Raw genomic sequence first — 19,028 nt, 5'->3', positions numbered from 1 at the left:
GTTTCTCTTGAATCTAAATATCATGTGATATTAAACATATTGTTGGTTTGAGAATATGTGTTTTTGTTTCTTCTCTGTTCCTGCACATTGAAGTGGTACTTCAGTCTATAAAGGGAAGTAGTTTGACTAAGATGGTAGTACAATAATGAATACTGTAATTCAGAAGGCAGATGGGCTGTACCTATCTTTTTATCAGCGAAGTAGAAGCTCCAGCATCCTCATCAAATCCCTAGTCTGTTTCTTCTTCTTTTTTCAAATGCAGCCAACCCATTCTCCCCTCTGTTCATTATCAAGCTGAAAGCATATGGTCTTGCATTTTTATAAGATACTTGTCAAAATACAATTATTTTTGTCATGCTGTCTTTTTGTACTATCTGTCAAAACCAGTTATGAAGTCAGATTTTAGTACCTAAAATCACAAAATGAACACTCCTGGGGAACTTTGAAGGCTGTGACACATTGATAGAAGGAATGGCTTTAGTGAAAGTAAAATCCTTCAATTGGCCCTCTGCCTTCTGCAATTTCTGACCCCTGCCCCCACCATCATTGTCCAATCCCCATGGCTTTAACCTGCTTACCTCTTTCCATGAGAGTGCCCTTGAACCCAGGGAGCTTGCACAACTGAGTTCCTTGGCCATTCAACTACCCCGTGATGCACAGGCTGGCTAATCCCTACTTTCTTTAGTCTGTGCTGTGGCTGCAATTCTCTGAAAATATTAAGGATGAACCAGACACCTAAGAACACACAATGTACTCAAGGATTTAACATGCTAATATTCTTTACCTTGAAAACAACTTTTACATTATGGAAGTATTACATTATCTTCACAATATGTGCATCGAGTAGTCTTATGATGAGCAGTTGTGATTATATCTTATTTAATGGTTTGTAACATTTTTTTTTTACTTCCCTTCTTTCCATGCTAGTTACACTGCTTGCTTGGCCAAAAAAGGCTGGTCTAGATATTCATGGCTATTAAACGACATCCATTTAAACACCTATACAGCATGTGTTTCAGATTTAACCAAGGATGACTTAGCAAGGCTTTTATTCTGGGTGAGTGCCCATCTTCACCCAACTCATGAATGCTTTTTGCTTCATAAAACTCTATTGTTTTTTTTTTCAAGAAACCAATTCTATTTCACATGATCTCTTGCCTCTCTAATTCTCCTGGATACTTTTCTGAATAAAATGTGAAAAAAAATACTTATGCATTATTACTCCCACTCTCTAGTTTACTGGTTCATGTATAAGGATAAAGAATCCTTTGCTTCCAGATTTATGTTATTGTTCATTTTAATCATATCTTATCTCTAAGTAGATGTACAGAGGAGTTGACATTCAACAAAGCATATATGAATGCCAATCTTGAAAGCATATTTGAATGCCACTCACCATTTTCTTCATCCCTCTTAATCCCAAATTTCCCCTCATTATTTAAAAAGTTTATAGAATATATATTGAAATGTTTGACTGAATTTTCTTCACCTTCCTCTTCTCATTCATCTGTATCCTCCACCTTTCCGAATGCCAGTTCTGGTATTTAGTTTGTTGGGCTATGAACTCACTTTTATAAAGAATTATGTTATTTTAGTTCTCCTTTCAATCTACCAGATATAAATGGCAAGTTTTTCCATTCTGTAGGCTGTCTTTGTAACTTGCCAACTGTGTCCTTATCCATACAGACTGATGCAATCTCTTTCATCCATTTTTTTCTTTGACTTGCTGTCCTTCTGGTTCAGAAAATATCTGCCTGTGTTTCAGAGCCCTAATGTTTCCCCTACTCCTTCCTATAATAATTTATTTTAATTAATATTTAAATGTCCCTCAATTGTGCTTTTTTCACATAACTAAATGTATTTGTATTTATTCTGCAACACTGTATGCAATTTCAAGGCATAGATAAAATGTTCCTTGAGAGTAAACATGTAAGAACGATTAATGTTATTTTAAAAGAACTATCGACTACCATGCAATAATTAAAGTTACATGCTGTGCACTTTTATTTCCCAAATAATTCTTTAATATGTTGCATTTATTTCAAACTATCACTAGAAGTTCAAGCACCATGGCCAAAAAATAAAAAAAGATAAAATATCACTAGGAATTGTAATCCAGGCTGACTTTCTTTCAATAAAGCTATTAATATACTACAGAGCAATTGATTCTTTTGCAAATTTGCATAGATGTGTTTAGGAAAAAAATGCCTTCAACTTTGAAAATTATTTTTATCATTAAACCTACATTCAATCTGGGGCTGAGAAGGTGGCTCAGTGGCGGAGTGCTTGCCTTGCATGCCTGAGGCCCTGGGTTCGATTCCTCAGCACCACATAAGCAAAAAAGAAAAAAGCCAGAAATGGCGCTGAGGCTCAAGTGGTAGAGCCCTAGCCTTGAGCTGAAGAGCTGAGGGACAGCACCCAGGCCCAGAGTTCAGGCCCCACGACCGGACCCCAAAAAAAAAAAAACTACATTAAATCATCTATAGATACCAGAAAATGTCTGCTACTAGAACTTCTAATTCACCAACCAATGTCCAGTCTTCAATGTACAAGAACAGGAAAGTGTCCTTTCCTTAGATGAATTCAGGGTTTGCGCTCTCTCTCTCTCTCTCTCTTTCTCTCTCATGTCCTGCCTTGATCTCACAACATTGCTGTGAGGGTTTGTTTTATTTCTTCCCCTCAAGCTAGCCCTCTACCCCTTGATCTGTAGCTCTCTTGCCATCTTTTTTTAGTCCTTAAATGCAAGTAAGAGTCTTTCACTTTTTTCTGCCTTAACAGGCTTGGAACCATGACCTTTATATATATGCTTTCTGAGTAGCTAGTATTACAGGCTTGAGCCACCAACACCCAGCTCTGGATTGTACTGTTTTCATATGTCTTCAAATAATTGAAAGAATTAAGGCCAAATAATAATGGGATAGAAACATTCTACTACATATTAAAAAAAATAAGTAAAAGTTAATTTATAATGTGAGAAAACTGAGCAATTTCAAATAGGATTTGTCCGATATCCTTTTCCATGTTACCTGTCCTATCTGGGCTATATGGTCTTAAAGTCATGGTGTCATAAGATTCTCATTAGATAGCTACATAGCATAGGTATATTTCAGAGCATAGAGTTTCATATAGGAGGCATGAGTATAAGCTGTATCATATATACTCAAAGTATTTCAAATTTTAAAAAATATACAAAAGACCTGTTGATGTAAAGTATAAATGCTTGAAATATGTGCTAATTCTGGACTAAAATGATAATCTTGCTGGTAAATCTAAAGAGAGAAGATAATGGAAAGTTTCCTAATGATAGAGTAAGAGAAAATAATTAATCTTAATTGTAAATCAGTCTATTTAATTTTCTCACAGTTTAATTTGTGTAATTTGGAAATGACATAAACTAATATCACAGTTCTACATCTTTGAAATGAAACAAAAGGAAGTTCTTAAAACAGTGTCTTTTCTACTAAAGAAATGCTTATCCAATGATAATTTAGTACACATTTCTATGTTTATGCATTTTGCTCAGAAATACTTTTAAATTTAAATTGAGTTACACATATTCTACCAATTCCTTTCAAAATTGGTAATAACATAGCATGAAGGAAATGTAACTCAACAAGATCAATGAAAATTTATATTCTTATCTCTAAAACATAACGCTGATTCTCCAGAAATCATTTGCATTAATAAAATCTGTCAAATTGTATAGATTGTACGGAACATTCAGATAAATGTCACTATTATCTCTCACCCAGACATGATATGAGTTCTATGCTCATCATTTCCTTTATTATATCAGTTATGCATCATAAGAGTACAAATGACTTTCAGCTATTTAATCACATAATCATGATATAATATCCAAGGCTTTATAGAGACACAGTATAACTTTGCATAGATTCTTAACTTGCTTTGTTCTTTTCAGTGAATTACTGGTGACAGATAGTCACAGTAGTTATTTCTGAGACATATATTCTTACAGCTTAGAGTATCTGTTGAATGTTTATAGAGAGTAAAAAAGAAAAGTTAACAAAGCTAGTTGTAATACACACTTTAATTTCCTACTATAGAATTGCTCAATTAGTAGCTATTTTTAACCATAAGCTGACAGAAATTTACATATCTCTTCATTCAGTAGAAATCTCATAAATATCACTGTAGCACAGCACCAGTTATATCATGTTCTTTTAGAATTAGATGAATATAATGTCTTAATATGATATGGGTTGATAACAAACTCCATGAGAATCTTAACTCAAAAAGCTGGATGTGTCAATATGGCTCAAGTGGTAGAGCACTTGCCTTGAACAAAAGAAACCAGGACAGTGCCCAGACCCAGAGTTCAAGCAAAAAAAAAAAGCAATAAATTAAATATTAGCCTGACAAAAGTACAAACTGAACACTCTTATAATACTAACAAAATTAATGAGTACTGGCAGTCTAGTATATGTAATCGTCTGAAAACCATATATTGTTTCCATTTCCCATTTTTAAAGATTCCTATTTACAAGACTTTGTAGTTCACACAACTTTGTAATTCTCACAGGCATTTGACACAGTAAAGCAACTTTGAGTTCAGCCATTTTAGGGCTAGCCTGGGCTAACCTCTTTCACAACAGAAAATCCCCTCATTGAATGCTCAAGTTATTCCCTCGAATATTTTACATAGAGTTACATTTACCCAGTCCCAGTTAAATATTTTTGCACAATTCTAGTGACTGATATGGTGTTTTATTTGCCAAAAGAATCAGTATTTGGGGGTGTGTTGGTGGTGTAGTAATGAGCATAGGGGCCTTCCAAGAGTCAGTATTTGCTTCCATAACTGCTATTATTTGTAACATCATTCCTTGACCTTCTGTACATTTTATTATAAACTGCATCTATGATAGTCTACATTTAATTCTAGTAAATTTTTCTCTGCACCAGAAGAACTGAATCAAGTTACCTGGTACCTGGTACTGTATGACTCAAAATTATCAACTCAATGTGATCATATGAGTGAACCAAGCAATAATGTCAGCTCAGACTTTTGATTGCTTTGTTCTTTAACTCAGTTGCTCTTGCCTTGTTTTCCCTGCCTTTTGATTTCCCTGTCCTTTCTCTCTTAAAAGTCAAGAAATGATCCTGGAATCTTATAAAAGATCTGTGAAAGCACTATTCTGAGACTTGCTGGGAATGAGTCTGCTGATATTCTGAGCAGGGAACATCAAAAATGGAAGCATTTAAACATTTTAATCAAAAGGGTGATAGTAGTTACAGATAAGACATGCAACTTGGACTAGGTCTTAAAAACTCATATTTCTCTCTTTTCAGTCTATGCAAACTCCAGTCTTGCTGCTGAGGTAATGAGTTGCATTGGGAATGTGCGCTAGTGTGCATCCCGTACTGTTTTTAATCTCTATTTGTATACAATATTAATTTTACCCTTGTTAGTACTATCCCCACATCGGGTCCTCAGCTCCACACAGACCTGAGCTCCTCCCTGCCCTAGAGCTCCTGCCCTACATCTGGCCACTCCCTCTCTCTGCCCAGACCCACTTGCGCATGCTCCTGATAGGGGCATGTGCTCCCTTTCCTGGGAGATGTGGCCCCTCTAATAACGTTATAATAATCCTTCTCCTGTGCCTGCCTGCCTCTGCGTGGGCCCCTGGGATAGACGTGAAGGATTATTACATCCTGCAAGACTGATTCATTTCTGTGAATTGTAGAAAATGACAAAGAGACAAATCACAGAAAACACCCTTCTCTTGAACAGAAATAAGGTAAACATAATTGCCACATATCAGATAGGCACAGGTAGAAAGAAGAGAAAGGTGGAAGCAGAAAGAAAGACAGAGAAACAGGGAGACAGAGAGCCATACATTTGGAATGATGTGGTTTTTGGTTTTTGATTTTCCGCCTAAGGTATCAATTTGCTTTCTAGGCTTCTATTATTTAGTCAGGTTATTTACTTTACTTGACATTGAAGAAAAATAGTGCCATTCTTATAAATGTGCTTGTTTGCCTTGATTAAGCTACTGTAAAATCCTTTAATTTCGAAAATCCAATTACTTCAAACGGACATTTTGAAGTTTGTCTCAGTCTTCAGATTTTTTTTACTAAACTCTTTTTCCTAAAAAACTTTATAGGAATTTAAAGCACTGTGTACTTACCTATCTCCCTATTTCTCACTTATCTACCTATCTACCATCTATCTATTTATTTGTCTGTCCAACAATTTGTTTATTTTTCTGTCCATCTACTTACTTACCGGTCTGTTTAGCCATGACCTTGCCTGTTACCAGTTCTATTTCATATATTGAATAAATTACTGTAACCAGGATACCACCTTTGCCTTTATGTACCTTATGTCTTAATTGATGATTCTAAATTGAACAAAAAACTAAGAACAAGTAGAATCATTGTCTAAGAACGGAAAAATACTAGGCTGGAAAATAATGATCATATCATCACAGTCATCATTTTTTCTGAATGTTCCATAGTGCATAGATGAAGCCCAAGACAGGGACACAAATGTCTTTTGTTCTTTCTTGGTATAATTTCTAATGTGTTTATAATTTACCATGTGATTTTTTTGTTTCTTTGTATGTTCCTCCCCCATTGTATAACCCCTGTATTTGTATATACACTTCTCTAATTCCAGGAGAGGAATGGAAAAAAAAAAACACTTAAATAAGGATATAGGTTGACCCATTGTAATAATGAGATGTACAAAACACTATGTTGAAAACGAACAAACTTTACAACTTTGGCAGGAGGGTGGGGGGCAGTTGTGGAGGTGGGAGGGAACGGATGGTAGGGGAAAAACAAAGGAGGAGGCAACAATGCTCAATAGAAAATGTACTCATTACCTTATGCATGTAACTGTAACCCCTCTGTACAGGATTGTTACAATAAAAAATGTACAAAATTTAAAAAAAATCTTACACACATACTTTAAAAAGTATGTTGTGGGGCTTTGGTGACATAATTAGGTTTTGATAAGGCTAGGAAGTGTAGATTCCATGATAATCTATAAAAAGGGGAAGATCCTAAAATTCTAGTGCTATCTTAAGAGAGCCCCTCTGTCTTTCTATGTCTCTGTCGCTCTCTGTCTCTCTCTTTTTCCCTCTACCCCAAGTGGGTATAGAGCAAGAAGATAGCCATCTCCAAGCCAGTGTGAGGAACCTCACTAGGAGCTGAATAGTGATAGTCATTTGATCTCATTTTCCCATCTCCCCACGTTGTGGAAAGAAGATTCCTATTGTGTGAGCTATTGTATGATACAAGGTGACATTATCCCACTATGAGTAAAACAGAGGTTTGTAATGGGATTGTGTTATTTATCTGAAGGAAGCCATGAATGATTAATGTTGCCTTGAAGAGCTCACAAATCTTCTAAACTGATTATACATCAATGCAATTGATTCTCCATACAAATGAGTGTACAGGAGAGTGGAAACTAAGTGTTAAAATGTGAAGGGTCACATGTTGTTATAAGAAATAGGCTTAATCTGAGCCTCTGAGTGTTTTGGTCAATGGCTTTGGTCCGTTAGGACAAAAGTATTCAGAAGTCCAAGATTAAGTTTGGACTTAAAACAATTTAGTGTCTCATGACGTTTCAGAGACTTGGATTTCAGAAATGTTATCCCTTATGCCTTACATAAACTATTCTTGGTATCTGCACATGAAGAAAGAAAGAACCCTTCCTCCTCTTCTTTGAAGCCAAAGTGTTTAGAATGGTATCTCCTGAACACTTACTGCTTTTACAGCATCACAAAACAAGGAAAAACAAACACTTGTGAGTCTGTTATCAATTTAGGACTTTCTGTATAAAAGAAGGAAAAATATTTCCTTCTAAGAAATGCTGATGCAGAGCTGAGAAATCTGCTTGCATGTGGAGCACTACATAGAGTTTCCGAGCTAATGGTCCAGAGAACCGTGACCAAGGACTCCTCATATGATCATTCATCAAATGAGGGAAGTATTCCTTGCCAAAGAAAAACTTAAGTGAAAGTAGCAGCACACTGGAGAATAAGAAATAAAACCATCATTCAAATTGAATAAGGTGGGTTAATGGCCTTGTGTGAGTGAAAAAAAAAATGTTTATAGATTGTGTTGAATTGATTTGTTCTAAGTGTAGTTGGACAATTCACTTCTGTCATTAAAGCAGAGGCAGAAAGGGCACGTGACGATTCCTGAAAGACTTGCTATGAAGTTAGTGCCAACTTATTACATCATGAATGAAGCTGAGAGAGCAAAGTATTGGATTTTAAATTTTACACTCTTAAATAATCTCTAAATCTTAATGCTTATATAGATCTTCTTTCTGTTCCATAATGTTCAAGGTCATTTATATAATTTGGATGCAAAAATGGACTTTTTTTTTCCTTCTGTTACTCAAATGTATTTGTTTTGCATTCAAATAAGATCTTTATCTCTTTATTAGCATCAAACTACCATAAAGAAAGGCCTCACTATTACTTCTCCAAAGCACTACAACATAATTGAACAGAACTCCTTCAATTCTTCCAACCACAGTTTTATACAACTACTATAAATCAAGATTACACTCTATTTCTCATTATCTCTTCAATAACATTCTACTTCCTTTAATACAGCACCCACGTTTCTCAGACTTCAAGATCATAGAAGACCTATTCTTGATTTCTGCAGTTGTTTTTTTGCTCTAATGGCTCTCTTACTGATTATACCCAGAATTTGTAGCAATGTCCTTTTTGCCCCACACAATTTTCCTTCTTTGTGAACTTCATTCTGTCACTAGTGAACTTTTTAAAAATATAGTCCATCTCAATGTTACATTACCTGAATATTATTCACACCAGGTTATATGTACAATCACAATTGGCTCAATAATTGAACAGTATAGTATTCAAAAATCTGTGTTTTAAAAACAGTAAACACTTGTCTAGTTTTTTGTTGTTGCTGTTTTAGGTTTTTTTTTTTTGTTGTTTTAAATTTGGTTTGACTTTTAGAGACAAGGCCTCATGATGTAGTCAACTTTTCCTTCCACCTCTAACCTGTGAGTTTTGAGATATCAGGTATGCAAACTACTGCTCAGATTAATTTGGATGGTTTTTAACATATAGTCTTATGATTGGGACATGGCTTAAGGCATCATGAACATTGCTATTTCTATGATGTATATAATGAAAATTTTGTGTAAGACAGGTTGAATTCACTAAATCAGGAAAAGCAGAATATGATTTTAGGAGAGGTAATGTGAATTGAATATATTTAGGGATATATAAAAACAACCATAACTTAATTAATTATAATAAATTCTTATGGATCAACTAATATCAGATGTGTAATGTAACTATGGCTTAATTCATACTATGTTGACAGCATAGTCTGTGCTTCAAGGAGAGTATTCTGACAAAAAAAAAAATCTCAAGTTAAACCCTGATTTGTGTCCCAACATATTGCCTCCCTGGTCACTGAGGGGCAAGTAAAAAAATATGAAGAATCCTTATACAATTATTAAAATTATTCCTTCCATCTGAATCTACTGAAGACTCATTGTGATCCACTAGTATGAAAAAGACTGGAAGATTCTGGAAGCACATGAATCTTGTCATTGTCGGTGATCTGTAATCGTCCTCACTACTCTGTAGGGGAAGACAATGTTAATTATTGGGATAAGTTTATTAACCCAGTGAACAAAGGTCAATTGATGACTGAATAGATCTTTTGAAGATTTAAAAGATTTTGCTATCTTTAAAACTATACTATATATTGGCTACAAATAATTAAAAGTAATTGCATACTAGCCTTATGCAATATATTATAGAATTAAAGGTTATGTAAATACATTATAGTATTAGGTCCCTCCCACAACCAGCACATTTCAATTATTTTATCACAATAAACTGTAAAGTCTACAATGTAGAGCTGTGTTTCCTTCTTTTGGTTCATTTTATATTTTAAAAAGCAGGTAATAATTCTCTCTCTCTCTCTCTCTCTCTCTCTCTCTCTCTCTCTCTATCTATCTATCTATCTATCTATCTAACTATATGTGTGTGTGTGTGTGTGTGTGTGTGTAATCTCAACTTTCCATAAAATATTTATAAACACTGCATATGCAATGCATTTTAGTAGAGGGAATCAAGCATGTATTTTTTTATATTGTAAGGAAAAATAGTGTGATGCTTTTATATATTTCCAAGTTCCTTACATGCTAAGATTCCTAGATGCTTTGACTCTATAGTTAAGATCTCACTACTAGTGAAGATTCCTGATCTCTCTGCTTCATGCTATATTAACATGAACATTCTGTAAAGGGAATATTCTAATCTTACTTTTCTACAAGACAAGGCTGTTATTCATAGACTTTCACATTCAAACTAAGTCTCAGAGGAAAACAAATATACAGCTAAAAATTTTATCATAATTTAATATTTTCAATATTAAATTTTTTAAGATAATTTATCGTAATCTTTAAAAAATGCACAAATTAACAGGTTAATGTGATGCTTTGATGCATGTAGCTTTCTGAAATGTATTTCTGTCATACATTCTGTAATGTATTTCTGAAATACTTTATTATTTCTATTTTTATTTACCCTAATATGTAGTAGCATTCTATGAATACTTACTCATATTTAACAAATTGGTACGCATTAAGCAAACTTGTTCTCTTAGTGCCTATTTTCCCTAGCATAGAAGAAGTTTTTCAGGGGGAAATTTTTATTGTCAGTTAAAAAAAGCCAGAAAATATATTTAATTATGAATAAAAATCACATTATTAAAATTATGCATGAGTCTAAAATATAATTCTTAATATATTTAGTGTGAAAATGTATAATTTTTCAATGTTTTTATAACAAAAATAATACTGGAGCGTCAACATAAGCTTAGTATATTTATTTATATCTAATCATTTAAAAACATAATGTGCCAAATTCTGCCGCATACTGAAAATTGAAAAAGTTAATTCTCTATCAATGTTTCTTGCCTACTGGAAAGTTAGAATGACTTGGGCTTGTGATGTTTTCCTCTGTGGCACTTAAAGACGAACTATAAAGATTTTACTGTTGGTCATGAGCAGAGGAAGAGGAAAGATTTGATTTACAAATTGATAGATACTCATAATTGTTCTGCAAGTAACCTATCTTAAGACAGATAGTAGAAACATGAATTATGTAGGTGTCTTTGAAAATTAGAACTGTGTACAGTTATCATTTCATTATTCAGGGCAATGTAAGCAGGGCACAGAAAAGGGCTCCAGGTGTCTGAAAACAGAAAATCATCAAAATCAATAGTCTTTAAAAAAATGGCCCCAATATAGAATTTAATTTTATGAGTAAAAAGGTTTTTACTTTGTAGTTTAACTACGTTTTAATTTTTACACATAATTATATCCCTGTATACACATAGTCACACACAAATACACACGTTTGCATATTCATCTGAACATAAATGCATCCCAGAAGTTTTTCAGACTCGGTCTTGATTCACATTATGAAAATCTAAATGCTTTAAAAAATCTTGAAAAGATACTTGACCACTGTTTCAACTCTATACTGTGTTTATGACAGCTTTAAAGTAGACAAATGCCAGCTGCCAGCATTCATTATGGCTATATGAGAATTCCCTTAAGAATCCACTGAGATTCATTGATTGATGCCAAGTACCTACCACTGTTATCAATTAAGGTTAAGTTCAAAACAACTACTGACTCGGGCAGATGTAGCTGACATTGACTTATAAGTGCCATTAACTGACTTCTATTACGCATTTTTGTGACGGGGAAAAAAGTAACTTAGAGGGCATGATTTGTTCACAAAACTGATAATGGAAATGCTTTTTCCTGTGCCTTACTGCTTATCAATTGATGCATGTGCTCTTACAGGAGGAAAATATCTTTTTTTTTTTTTTTTTTTAGCTGTGACATACTCTTCCCCACAGCAACATTGCTGAGGTGAATGAATGATCGGGATGCAGACTAGGAAAGCATCCTTGTGGAGAATTATGTACTAGTAATTTCCATCTAAGTACTGTAAGCAGAGCTAGTGCCTAACAGTTATTTAGAATGTGCTGTGATAAGACAGCAGGTTGAATTAATTCAAGTGAGAATACTGTCAAAAGTCAAACAATGGGTACATTTCCTAAACCTTTAATGTAAAAAATATTTTCTGTGATGGTTAACCATTCCTACAAAGAGAGAAAGATGATGTACTATTGTTGGTCTTGACCTAGAATATTTTTCCCTCCTTCTCTTCCTATGACAAGATTTGCTTTTGAATAATTGCTATTGAAAATATGTAGAGCCGTAACATTGCTAATGAGATTCATATATACCAGAGATTTTTTCTTTGTCGCCTAAACATGAGAAATATTAGTAGCTTTTAGGGGCTGTAAAAGCTAATCAAGCTGTAATTGGTGTTTTAAGGCCCTAAAAATTTCCCATAATCAAATTTTTACATGAAAATAATTTTAATAACAATGTTTCTGAGCCAGTGCCTATCAGGCAGACACAAGGGGCACCTCTGTATGCAACTTATCGCCTTGGTTCACTGGCTGCTGTCGCTCATCCAACAGAATTTTAGTTTTGATTATTTAGGAAATCAAAACTGATTTGAAGGAACCTGAGAGGAAAATTAATATTAATGTTGAGGTTCATGTAATTTTTTGCTAATCAAAACCGGAAACTGAGAATTAAAGTCAGCAAAGAATACAAAGAGAACTAAGAACAAGATGTAATAAGAAGAGCACAGCATATAGAGCTGATATACTAAAATATAAAAAAAAAACCATGGTAACCATAATTTCAAAATCAAAAATCTATTATCTTGAATGTGTACTCTCTCAATCTCTCTTTCTCTCTCAATCTTTCTCTCTTTCTCACACAGAGAGACTATACAACACACACACACACACACACACACACACACACACACACACACACACACACTCATCAACTTCCCTGAATTCCCTGTGTCTGAGTCCTTGCAACCTGTAAACAATTTACCTTACATTATAAGAGTTTTTCGTTGTTGTATTTTTTAGATTCAAATAAATTAGGGAATTTGGATGGAGAGATAATCTTTTTATGTGAGAACACTTACGAGTCCAATAAGGAAATTTACCTACCTAATCAGAACTGGAATGTGTAACTTAGAAGTTATTCTATGGGTCACAAATGTTTGAAGAGAAATGATTGTAGTCAAAAACAAGAAATGCTGATATTGCCTAAATTTTTAAATGTCTAGAATTTCCCTAAAATTCTTAAAGAATGCAGTCCAATTGGAAGCTGAATTAAGTGCTCATTGAGATGCATATCACACTTCTTACCTAGAGACCTTTGAAATACTAAGTTTTGTTTTTTCTTTTGTTTGATTGTTGCTTGATTTATTTTGTAGGTATTGGTGTTTGACCTCAGGATTTCTCACTTGGTCAACTTGCTTCCCCGACTAAGACTCTATCAGACCTCCATGCTGCTTTTTTTTTTTTTTTTTTTTGTTCTGTTTTGTCCCTTTTGGTGGATGTCTGAGGACATTTCTTTCCTAGTTAGCTTCAAACTATGATCTTCCCAGAGATCTCAGCCTCCTGAATAGCTAGTATATCACATGTGAGGAAAGATACTCAGCTAAAGTTGGATGATTTAACTTTTTGATATTAGTTGTAATGTTTTAGAGAAATCAAAGTAGTTAGAATACTATTTACCTCACTGGGAGTAGCAAGTAGCCTGACCAATGTAAACAATAGATGGTGTCTACTCATAATTAAATAGTTATTAGCAATCATCAGAAAACAATCACTTATCTATCATGATTGAGTACATAAATAAGTTGAACAATTATATTTTTAAAAGAAATGATCCCTTTAATAGTCTGACAAGTGTTATAAGCAAATATTTCATTAAAGCTTTCATTTTCCTACATCATGGGAATCTCCAATAGGTATTCCAAGACCAGCCAAGCACTGTAGCAGCTCTTTTGCAGTGTAAAAGACCTAGAAGCATGCATGCCAACACTGCCACCTTCCCTTACCCTGGCAGACACTGTTTAGAGATTTACAAACCAGAAAAAGTCACTGATTTTTGTCCCCGATCTCTTCAGCTCAAGTCGAGTACTCTACCACTTGAAACTACAGCATCACTTTTGGTTTTTTGTTAGTTAATTGTAGATAAGGGTCTCATGGACTTCCCTGCCCGTGCTGGCTTTGAACCGTGATCCTCAAATCTCAGTCTGCTGAGTAACTCGGATTACAGGTGTGAGCCACTGGCAGCCGCACTGTCCTTCTTCTTTTATCAGTGGTATGGATATAACTCTTCAGAGAATGGGTATGAAAAAATGTGGCACATTTCAAATACATGTGCTTGAATGATGCTACCTCCTCCAGGTGAGACAGTGCTATACTACTTTTCTGTTTTACATTTTCATTCTTGAAAGTCCAATCCTCTGCATTCAAAGGAAATGTTCCTTCATGTATAACCAGCATTTACATTTCTTTTTGAAACAGAAAAAAAAATGTTTTCCTTCTGGAACTGCAAAAATTTGAGAAAAGTCTCATGTTTCTCACATTCTCACAAATAGGTGCTGTAGATCCACTTGGTGAAAGTTTGCAGTTGCACCTTACCAGACAATAAGGCAAGAGCGAATTAACACTTGGGGATGTCTTAGGAATGGTTCCTCTTTGCAGCCTTTTGAGTGTTTTCTGGCATCTTGGCATCTTCAGGATTTCCTACAGCAAAAATCCTGAATTAAGTGCACTGCTCAGGCCCAGACCACTGAAGCTTCTTCTAAGATGGCAGCTAAAGTTAGAGAACCCTGGAGTCCTGACTTTTAGCATTGATTCTTGTCCATCATAGGAAGCTAAATCCTACTCTGATAAATAATTAGTTAGCTTTTAAGCTACCAGTATTTCTCCAGTTTACCTGATTTTTTCTTAAATGTTTAAGTATTAGAGGTTTTTTTAGTCCCCTCTTGCCCGCCCCCCTTGCCCCAAGTACTGGGGGTTAAACTCTGGGTCTGGGCACTCACATTCCCTGAGGTTCTCTTGCTCAATGCTAGCACTCTACCACTGGTGTCACAGCATCACTTCCGGCTTCCATAAAAAGTATTTTATTGGAGATAAGAGTCTCATGTCATAGGCAGGTGCAGGTATGTATATGTGCTGAGAATTCATGATATACATCTACTACCAAAACAATGTTGTCACTCAGAATTTAGCAACTCTTAGATAATTATTTGTAAACATGTTTCCTGATGGTTTCAGACTTAACATTGTTTTCCCCACTTTATACTCTATATTATAATAACCAATGATCCTTAGGCCTTTGTGCTTTCATTCAAAGTTTAAATTATGAAATAGATTTCTAATTTTCATTCTATTTCCATGTTAATTAGCTACCTCATTTTGAATCCTGGTAACGGTGCAAACTTCTCATAGATTTTCATTTCTCAATTCAATGTATAGTCAATTTACTTTCATGTTACCATGAATTCTATGAATATAAAAATGTGATATTTGGGCTGGGAAGGTAGTTCAGTGGTAGAGTGCTTGCCTTGCATGCCTGAGGCCCTGGGTTCGATTCCTCAGCACCACATAAGCAAAAAGAAAAAAAGCCGGAAGTGGTGCTGTGGCTCAAGTGGTAGAGCGCTAGCCTTGAGCTGAAGAGCTGAGAAACAGCGCCCAAGCCCAGAGTTCAGGCCCCACGACTGGACCAAAAAAAAAAAAAAAAAAAGTGATATTTACCAGTTTTCTTTAAATCTATAAAAATAGACCTGATTATCAAATGTAGATCCGTTTCCTTATACTACACAGAAATGCCTTCATGGAGGCACTATTTTTAGTATTTTCACATTATGAATTTTCCATCCTATATTTTTAATCTATTTTTATAATATTTTAAACATATTAGAATTTTGTTAAGGGCCTGTGTTATTCTGTGCACTCATTCTTTGCAGGTACAGGCTTATTTGTTGTCAACAAGTTAATTTAAATGCTGGGTTCCTCATGCTGAAAATAATGATCGTTTACTGCATCTGTAGTCTCCTAGGATTCAACCACACAATGAGTGAACCAGTTCTAGTGTGCTGGAATTATCCACTCATTTCTGGAGTATATGGTAAAAAGTTTTTATAAAAAACTTTCAACACTTAACACCATGCATAATTGCATCATAGTTACAATCAAATATTTTCAATTCTGAGCCTCTTATTGTATTAATTACAACCAATTTCATAGCAAAGGTTCACAGAAATTTGCCTAATTTGTTTAAACAAAGTAAGCAATTAGTTACATAGTCTAGAATTGAAATTTTCTAGTAGAAAGATCTATTTATACTTATTATACATCTTGGCAAATTAAACACTTTAAACTAGAAGGCATGCATTTTCTGCTTACTATGTTAGTTCATTCCCTATCCAATTATCACACAGTTAAGCTACACACACCTGGAATTAATTTAGTCGAGGATTACTGTGACAATTTTAAACTCTTCTCTGTGGTACATTAAAGTGATTCAGGAAATTGCAGTCTATTCTAAATACTTGGTATTCCATAGATAAATTCTAAAACAGCTGAGAATTTAGAAACTAAGATTCCCTTTAGAGAGTTCAACCATGAAATCAATAATTATTGTGAGAAATTACCCCATATGGTCTGCTCTTAAGACTAACCTGTGAGACAAAATCCTTCTAGTCCTGTTGTTGAGCTCTAAGGTGATGTTTCTTACAACATGGTATTTCAAATTCCTAAAAGTTAACTCAAAAGCATTTCCTGTTAAAAGTATAAGGCCTACCCATTCTGTTAGGAAAGTTGTGAAAGTTGGCATTACTCTTTTTCCCTCCCTCCCTACCTCCCTCCCTTCCTCCCTCCCTCCCTTCCTCCCTCCCTTCCTTCCTCCCTTCCTTCCTTCCTTCCTTCCTTCCTTCCTTCCTTCCTGCCTTCCCTCCTCCCTCTTTCCCTCCCTTCTTTTTTTTTCTTTCTTTCTCTTTCTTTCTTTCTTTCTTGTTTCTGTCTTTCTTCATTTCGGTCGGTCTTCTTTTTCTTTCTCTCTTTTCTGGCTTCCTTACATTGTTCCTTTCTTCTTTCTTTCTTTCCTTTCATTTTTTTTTACTTTTTTTTCTTTTCTTTTTCTGTCACTATTTTCAGTCATTCTCTTTTTCTCTCTTGTGATAATTATCCTAAGTAATTCTGAAGAACAATTCCATTGTGATAAGCAATGACATTTCATTTAAGGAATGAAGAACTATAATTAAATGTAAGTGAATCTTTGCTTTTCTCCCATTGTAGTTCTATGTACCTACTTGCCTGCCTACTTTCCTAGCTAATGAATAAACTCTAAGGCTGTCACAAGGGGTATATTTAATAATTAAAAGCATTTCTTATTACTATTTATTATGCTGATGCTAAATCTAAGTGAAACTCACATATATACCAAGTACTAATTCTTTTATATTTAACTAGGAATTCTGAAAAAAATTATGCCACATATTTTCTAAATACCAGTATATCTTCTGCACTATGTCTTGCTCTTTATCTGTCTGTCTGTCTGCATACATATATATATATATATATATATATATATATATATATCTTTAGGTAGATACAAATAATACTATGTAAATATAATTTTAGTCATATAGACAAGTCAATATCACTCATTTTAGAAAGATAAGGGATTCAATTCTCACTCTTCTACTCCACTTAGAAGTCAGTGACATTGGCCAGTTTTTATAATTACTCGGTGTTGTTTTTGTCATCTCAGAAATAGAAATAAACATGAGACAAGGTGTTTATTACTAAAATTAAAAGCTTCTAACATGATTCCATTTCTTGTTTAAAAGGATTGTGATTTGAATTACTTCTAGTCATTTCCCTTGATTTTGAATTTTGAGTTTAGGAAACTTTTTTAGATATTCACCAGTCTTAATCAGATCAAAAGAGGAGAGAAAGTTAAAAAAAGGAAGGACACAAGAGTTAGCAAATGCTTGTCACAGATGAGGAAAGTATATTTTGAAAAGACATCTTAAAGATACCAGGAAAATAATATGATAGATAAAATAATACAATCTCAAAAAAATTCCACTTTGTGATTTTTTTCTCTTAGTCTCCAAACCTGAAAGTTATTCCATTTTTTTCACTATATATATATGTATATATATACATATATATATATATACATATATATATACACACACACACACACACATACACACACATACACATACACACATGGGAGAGAGAGAGAGAGAGAGAGAGAATTTTCTTTTCATTGCAAGTCTGTTATGGAGACTGACATTTACCCATAGATCCATATAAATCACAGCCACATGGTCCAATCTGGGAGGAGTATAGCATGGGATATAGGCACAGCATTCAGCACTCGGCCCTATGCAAAGCTCAAGTTAAAATCAGCATTGTCTTTCAGTTCTTATTTTTTGTCATCTCCCATGGTCTTGTTTCAGGTATATTTCTGTTACATTTTCCCCACAATGAGTCACAATAATCGAGGAAAAGGAGTTTGTTGCTGTTTTGTTATAAGACTCATTGGTTTTACTTCAGTGAGTAGCACTGACAGACTACAGTGGTGATTGTCTTTCTTTAGCTCCTGTTTGTGAATATTTTCTTAGGAATTGCTCACCTATGACAACCTGTCCCACGTCTCTCTCTCTCTCTCTCTCTCTCTCTCTCTCTCTCTCTCTCTCTCTCTCTCTCTCTCTCTCTCTCTCTCATATTCCTTTATTCATAAAGGTGTTTAACCAGTTTGTGGAGCCACATACCCAAAATTTAATTTGGACATCTTTTGGTGCACATAGATTAAGAAGTTGACTCATTGTGATGTGACAGACACAAATGTTACCACTTAGTGTTTAAAAAGTTTACTGAATTTTCAGATATGTTACTTTGCACCCTTTTTTTTGTCAAGTATTATGGGATCTCTATTGCAAGAAAAACAAATATGGAGTATAACTATCTTAAAATTTGTAGAAATAAGGCAATTAGTTGTAACCACATTATCACAAAAGCAGGTAAGACAGAAAAGCAAAATGATAGTATCCATCTCAACCAGGAAGATT

At 34.4% G+C, this 19,028-nt stretch overlaps 1 protein-coding gene across 1 annotated transcript in view; it reads right to left on the bottom strand.

Moving 5' to 3' along the window:
• Positions 1 to 19,028, bottom strand: part of LOC122097927 (cadherin-12-like) — a gene marked incomplete at its 3' end in the record, with an annotated part of 204,401 nt that overhangs the window by 168,034 nt on the left and 17,339 nt on the right. The gene's annotated exons all lie outside the window — the stretch shown is intronic.

Source organism: Dipodomys spectabilis, unplaced genomic scaffold, assembly GCF_019054845.1.
Source record: "Dipodomys spectabilis isolate Male_0828 unplaced genomic scaffold, ASM1905484v1 ptg000440l, whole genome shotgun sequence".
Classification (NCBI taxonomy): Eukaryota; Metazoa; Chordata; class Mammalia; order Rodentia; family Heteromyidae; genus Dipodomys; species Dipodomys spectabilis.
This window is presented reverse-complemented; position numbering and strand designations above follow the sequence as displayed.